Raw genomic sequence first — 6,000 nt, forward strand, 5'->3', positions numbered from 1 at the left:
TTTGTAAAAACCCCTATAGTTCATGAGAGGACAGTGGATTTTCTTCTAAGCAGCCCGAGGAGCCACTGAAGGCTTTCTTTTGCTTCTCTGAGAGGGTCTCACAACATTAGTCCAGGTTTGAACTCCTTGTGTAGCTCAGGCTCCTTGACCTCATCCACGATCCTTCTGCCTCTGCCTCCTGAGCACGGGGATTACAGGCATGCACCAACACATCTGGACACTGGAGGATTTTGAGCTATGAGGCGAATAGTCTTCCTTGATCTCAAGCAAGCTCCTGTGGCAGATCTTGGGTGTGGAGGGCCAAGGGGGTACAGGATAACCGAGGAGGAAGATCTGCAGCAGTCTTGGTAGAAGGCTGACCTAGGCCAGGCTGGACCCAAGGAAAGATATAAGATGTCAGCAGGCTCTCCCTTCCCTACCCAAAAGAAGACAGTGTGGACTGCTAGCAAGTGACCTAGAACAGAGGGGAGACTGTACAAACTAGGGGGAAGGGACAGACCTGGGTCTCCAATCCCAGGGTCCACCCCACACGTAGGACAGCTGATCTGTCTGTAATATAGGAAGAAAGGACTTTCACCAAGCCCCCAGTACAAGGCAGCCAGCAGACAGAGGCCAAAAAAGCTGAGGCTGAGGCCAATCAGGTGGATTCAGGCCCAGTAAACACAGGGCTAGAATGGAGATGCACACTCAGTGATAGCCTACTACAAGTGTGTAAGCAGCGACAGTGGGGGCAGCTAACTGAGACAGGTGGACTCCCCGGAACTTCACAGGACACTCAGACCACCCATCACCCCTGTGCAAAAACAAATGACACCATCATCTAGGATTTAAAGTTAAGTGATTCTGTGCAGCCTTGCCCAGCTGAAGCCAACAACTTCCTGAGGTCAGGGAGTATGGCGTCTACTGCCCATTGCCCCTCAGGGGACCAAACCCAGGCGGCTGAGTTACTATCTCCAGGTGATGTCTGTCATGACTCACACTCTCCTGGTAGCATGCCACCATGCCTAGCCATGGACCTTAGGGTAAGGCAGGAATGAGTTCATAATATTAGGAGACTCCCATGATCCCCTGGAAGACATCCTTGGGGCCGAGCCTTCTCCATGGGCTCCCAGGTGGGAGACCCTGATAGGGAGGACTCCCCAAAGAGAGCAAGTCTCCTCTCAAGAGTGGGACCCAGTGGTCCTTCCTGAGGGTTCTCAGCAAAGTCTGGGCCCCCACATGCCTGGAGGGGTGTCACTGCTTATAATTGTCTTGGCCTTAATGGGCTTAGAACGTTGGGAACATGTGACCAAAAGCCCAGGTCCCTGCCCCCTCAGGACCCCAGTTCTTATAGAAGTAGATACAAATGGTAGCCAGGGTATCCTGGGCTGAGAAAGTACAGGCAGGGAGGATGGTGGCCCATTTTGTTTTCTGGTGTTCTGAGCAGGGACTCACGGAAGCCAGAGTGGAATTCCTGATCCTTTTGCCTCTACCTCTCAAGTGCTAGGATTAGGTGCCACTGCATCCTGCTGGTCCTGGGAGTCTTGAGAACCTATAGGGACTCCTAACAGAGACTGATGGGAACTCCAAAATGTGCTGAGGACAGGACTGTCTTTATGGCACCATGACCTGTGGAGTAGCCCAGTGTCCTGTGCTTACAATGGTTTAACGTCCTTCTGTTATTGTCTCTTTCCTTCTTTCTTTTTCTTTTCTCTTTTCTTTTTCTTCCTTCCTTCCTTTCTTCCTTCTCTCCTCTCTCTCTCTCTCTCTCTCTCTCTCTCTCTCTCTCTCTCTCTCTCAAAAGACAGGGTCTTGCCAGCATAGCCCAGGATGGCCTTGAACTCAATCTTCCTGGCCCCAGCTGTCTCAAGTGCTGGGATTACACAAACAATAGCCACTCCCAGCTCTCATCTCGAAATTCTTAATACATTTGAAACAAGCTCACCGCCATTTTCCTTTTGTGCACCGGGCTCTTCAAGTTACATAGCCAATACTCCCTGAAGAAGATGTTGAAGGATGGATGAGAGCCAGGGCAAAGAGGTTCCTCCCCAAAAAGACCTACAAGAAAGGAAAGGGGCCAGGTAATGGTGGGGGCAGGAGCAGCAGTGGCAGAGCACACCTTTTATCCAGCACTCAGGAGGCAGAGGCAGGCGGATCTCTGTGAGTTTGAGGCCAGCCTGGTCTACAGAGCAAGTTCCAAGACAGCCAGGGCTACACAGAGAAACCCTGTCTTGAGAGAAGGAAGAAAGAAAGAAAGAAAGAAAGAAAGAAAGAAAGAAAGAAAGAAAGAAAGAAAGGAAAGGAAGGAAGGAAGGAAAGGGAAGGGAAAGGAAAGGAAAGGAAAGGAAAGAAAAGAAAAGAAAAGAAAAGAAAAGAAAAGAAAAGAAAAGAAAGGAAAAGAAAAGAGAAGACAGACAGACATGCCCACTTGAAGGACAAGTTAGAAAGAGGTGCGGCTGGGGCATCAAGTGGGAGGATGGGCAGGACCACAGGTGACCTTATCAGCTGCTTGGCTGCCTGATGCTGCCCCGGCACTGTTGTGCCAAGGAGGGGCCTGAGCAAGGAGGGAGAGCCCTCAGAAAGCCACTGACCACTGTGGGAAGGGAATTGAGGCATGTGGCCAAGAACAATGTGTATGGGAGGGGGCGGCCCTGCTGCCTGTAAAGGGAACTGAGAGTGTCCATGATCCTGAAAAAGGACCTGGGAAGGTCCCAGGATCAACCTGAGATTTATTCTCAATTGCCCGTCTTCACACTGTGGGCGTGGGGAGGGAACACAGAAAGGCTGCTTACACAATGTCCGCGCTAAGTACTGGAAAATCTTAGCATATAGAACGCACATGGGTGCGCTGATGGAGAAGAATGTAGAGCTGGTAAGAAAATGAGAACATGAGACTTCAAAGGTTTTTACTATGGATGTATTCTGGCCCCAACTCCCTGGAACCCTGGGGCACAGTGCACTCTCCTGAGTCCCATGGGTACATCAGCAACTTCCTGTAGCTCCCACTTCTCTCTAAATGCTGTCTCTGCCCCAGGGCTGAGGATGGACCCCCTCCTTCATTTTCTGTTCTTCTCACCTACCAACCTATGAGCCTGTGTCTGGTGTCCTAATTTTAGACCTGGCTTTCTATAATTTTCTGGGCCCTTTTTCCTACATAAACCCTAACGGCTCACATCCAACCTGCCTCAGCTTCTAAGCTAAGCAGCCCCCTCTTCCCAGTTCTTGGTCCAGCAGCTCCTGAGTGTCCACCCACATCCCCATCCTCCTTTTCCTACTTCAGTTCTGGTCTAACGCTGACTTTCACTGCCTGGATCCCTCCACAAGCCTCCCTCTGGGACCCTAGTCCAGCAATCATCTCTGATCCCAAATCATTCCAAAGCAAAATCTATCTGTTGACTGCACAAAAGCCTCTTGGGCCCCAGGTTCCTCGTTCAGAATCAGGTCCAAACTCCTTAGTTTTGCCAGGTATGGTAACACAGGCCTATAATCCTAAGCATTTGGGAGGCTGAGACAGGAAGGCTGTTGGACTTCCATGAGTTCAAAGCCAGCCTAGGATACATAACAAGACCCTGTCTCAAAAAGAGCAAACAAAATGCTTCACTTTAGGGTATCTATATCATCCACCTTTCCCAAGCACCATTTCCAAAATAATGTTCCTTCAGCTTAGAACCACGGTTCTCAACCTTCCTAACGCTGTGACCCTTTAATACAGTTTCTTATGTTGTGGTGACCCCCAATCGTGAAATTACTTTCATTAGGACTTCATAACTATAATTTTGCTACTGTTGTGAATCATCATGTAGATATCTGACATGCAGGACGTCTGATGTGTGACTCCTGTGGAAAGAGCCATTTGTCCACGGAGGGGTCCCGACCCACAGGTTGAGACTAACCTCTCCCAAGAGGTCAAGGCCTGTCAAGTATTCCTATATACCTTCATTTACCCTGCTTGGATGACGATCCAGGGCAATGATAAAAGAAGCTGTGGAAAGAAAGCTGGTTCCTTCCCTTTAACACTCACTGACAACAAAGGTTCTGGAGGAGAAGAGGGTGATTAGGAAATGGGGGAGAAGGTGTTGAGAATCCTCCCCCACCCTTGCCTTTCCCTGTCTGGAAAATCCAGCCTTGCCCTGATTTCTCCCAGTCGCTCCAGTGTAGGAGGTCCTGAGGGGCTGGGAGAGAGGCAGATGTCATCCCTGGAGAGTTCAGCTCCCCTGGATCTTCACATCCTGTAGGCCAGGCCTTTACTCCGCAGTTCTCCCTCCCATACTCAGGAGTTCAAGTCCCCAGGTCCCCTCGTTAAGCCACAAAGGCAGTCTCCACTCAGGCCCAGGCTCCCAAACGAACCCTCCCCAGGCCCCCACAAGTTCTGGCCAAAAGCTTCTCCCTCACTCCTCAGCAGCTATGAGGCCTGCTCCTCTTTTCTGGAATGTTCTTCAGGTGTCAGCTTCCTCACCTTGCCCCTTTGGTCTACTGAACACAATCAAGCACTTCTCCATACTCAAGGACCCTTTTCCAGTCCTAACATCGCTCAAATACCTCTCTCCTCCCCTCCCTCCCACCCACTCGCCTCCTCCTCCTCTTCCTCTCTCCTCTCCCCACACCTTCCTCCTCCTCGTTGTAATTCTGTCATTTCCTTTCTCCGCGTGCCTCTTCATCTCTAACCTTTCCTCTCCTCCTCACAGCGATCCCTCTCCCTTTTCTCTGTTCCCCCATCTGCCTCTGCTCCCCACCCCCACTATTTCAACATGATGACACCTGGCCCTAGGAGTACTCTACACGGTCCTCTCTGGTTCAGGGAGGGTGCTGAGGGCCAGGAGATGTGTACCCAGCTTCCTCCTGGCGCCCGACAGGCAGGAGTCCCAGCCTATCTCGATCCTGGGGGCTCATCGGTCCCTTCGGGTTCCTGGAGTGTGCCCTCGGGGAAGAGTGGCCAGAGGCACGTAAGGCCCAGTCCTACCCGCCCTCCTACCCGCCCTTGATGCTCCGGACTTCCCCCGGGCTGAGTGACTCCTTGGGGATGTAGAAAGCAGGTGGCCGGTGGCTTTGCAGCCGGCCATGGCTCTGTGACAGTGCCTTGGCCACTGTGGAATTTCTCTGGGTAGGACCCTGGCCGTTTAGGACAAGGTCCGTTTGGGCAGACTGTGCCAGTGCATAGGGCAAACTGGTTCTAAAAACAGAATAGGGCAGACGACCCAAACAAAGCAAAGCATCTCTCCCAGCTCTGTGAAGTGTGTGTGTATCACAGCTTTTGCAGAAGAGGGACCCGAAGCCACAGAAGTTACGCGTGTGGTTCGGGTTCACGTGGCGTGAAAGCCGCACAGGACTCAAACCTGGCTGAGCCTCCCAGTCCACCCGGCTATTCTGGTTCCCTCCTCTGCGCTCCGGGTTCACTCAGACTCAACAGCTGCGCTTGTGGGTTTCTAGGGCCGCCGCTTAATCACAGCTTTCTTGGAAACCGGGGGCGCTGAGAAACCTGACTTCCGGCTGTGAGCGTCGCCACCGCCGGAGGGGCCCCCGATGGTGGTGCTAGTGGCTGCGCCGCCGGTGAGCCGTCGCCGAGGGCGGGTGAGGAACCCTAGGGCGCACCCGCCTAGAGCGGGCGCCGCCTGCTGGGGACGCCGCGGCTGCAGCGGAGACCCGCGCTCCGCTTTCTAGGGTGGCTGGGCCTCCTGGGCACCCTGCCGGCCTGACAGTATTTTTACATCTTGAATCCTTCCTTCCAGGACAGGCAGACGCAGAACACAGGCGACCTACCAAGTTCCCACGACATGCTGCTCATCCGGTGGCGCTGTTGGCTGGTCATCATCGTCAGCAAGCCAGACACAAGGCCTGTGGCCATATGTACCAACTGCTGCTCAAAGGGTCACAGGGGCCACTAGGGCCTGGAGAAGTGAGCAGACCTGTTGAGGATCAGGCCGCCCCCGAGACTGTTTTTATGATTCGCGTCATGTTCCTGCTCCACTCAAAACCCTCCAGTGCATTCAACTCCACCTGCCTGCAACAGCAGAGCCTTGACAG

Source organism: Onychomys torridus, chromosome 1 (genome assembly GCF_903995425.1).
Source record: "Onychomys torridus chromosome 1, mOncTor1.1, whole genome shotgun sequence".
Classification (NCBI taxonomy): Eukaryota; Metazoa; Chordata; class Mammalia; order Rodentia; family Cricetidae; genus Onychomys; species Onychomys torridus.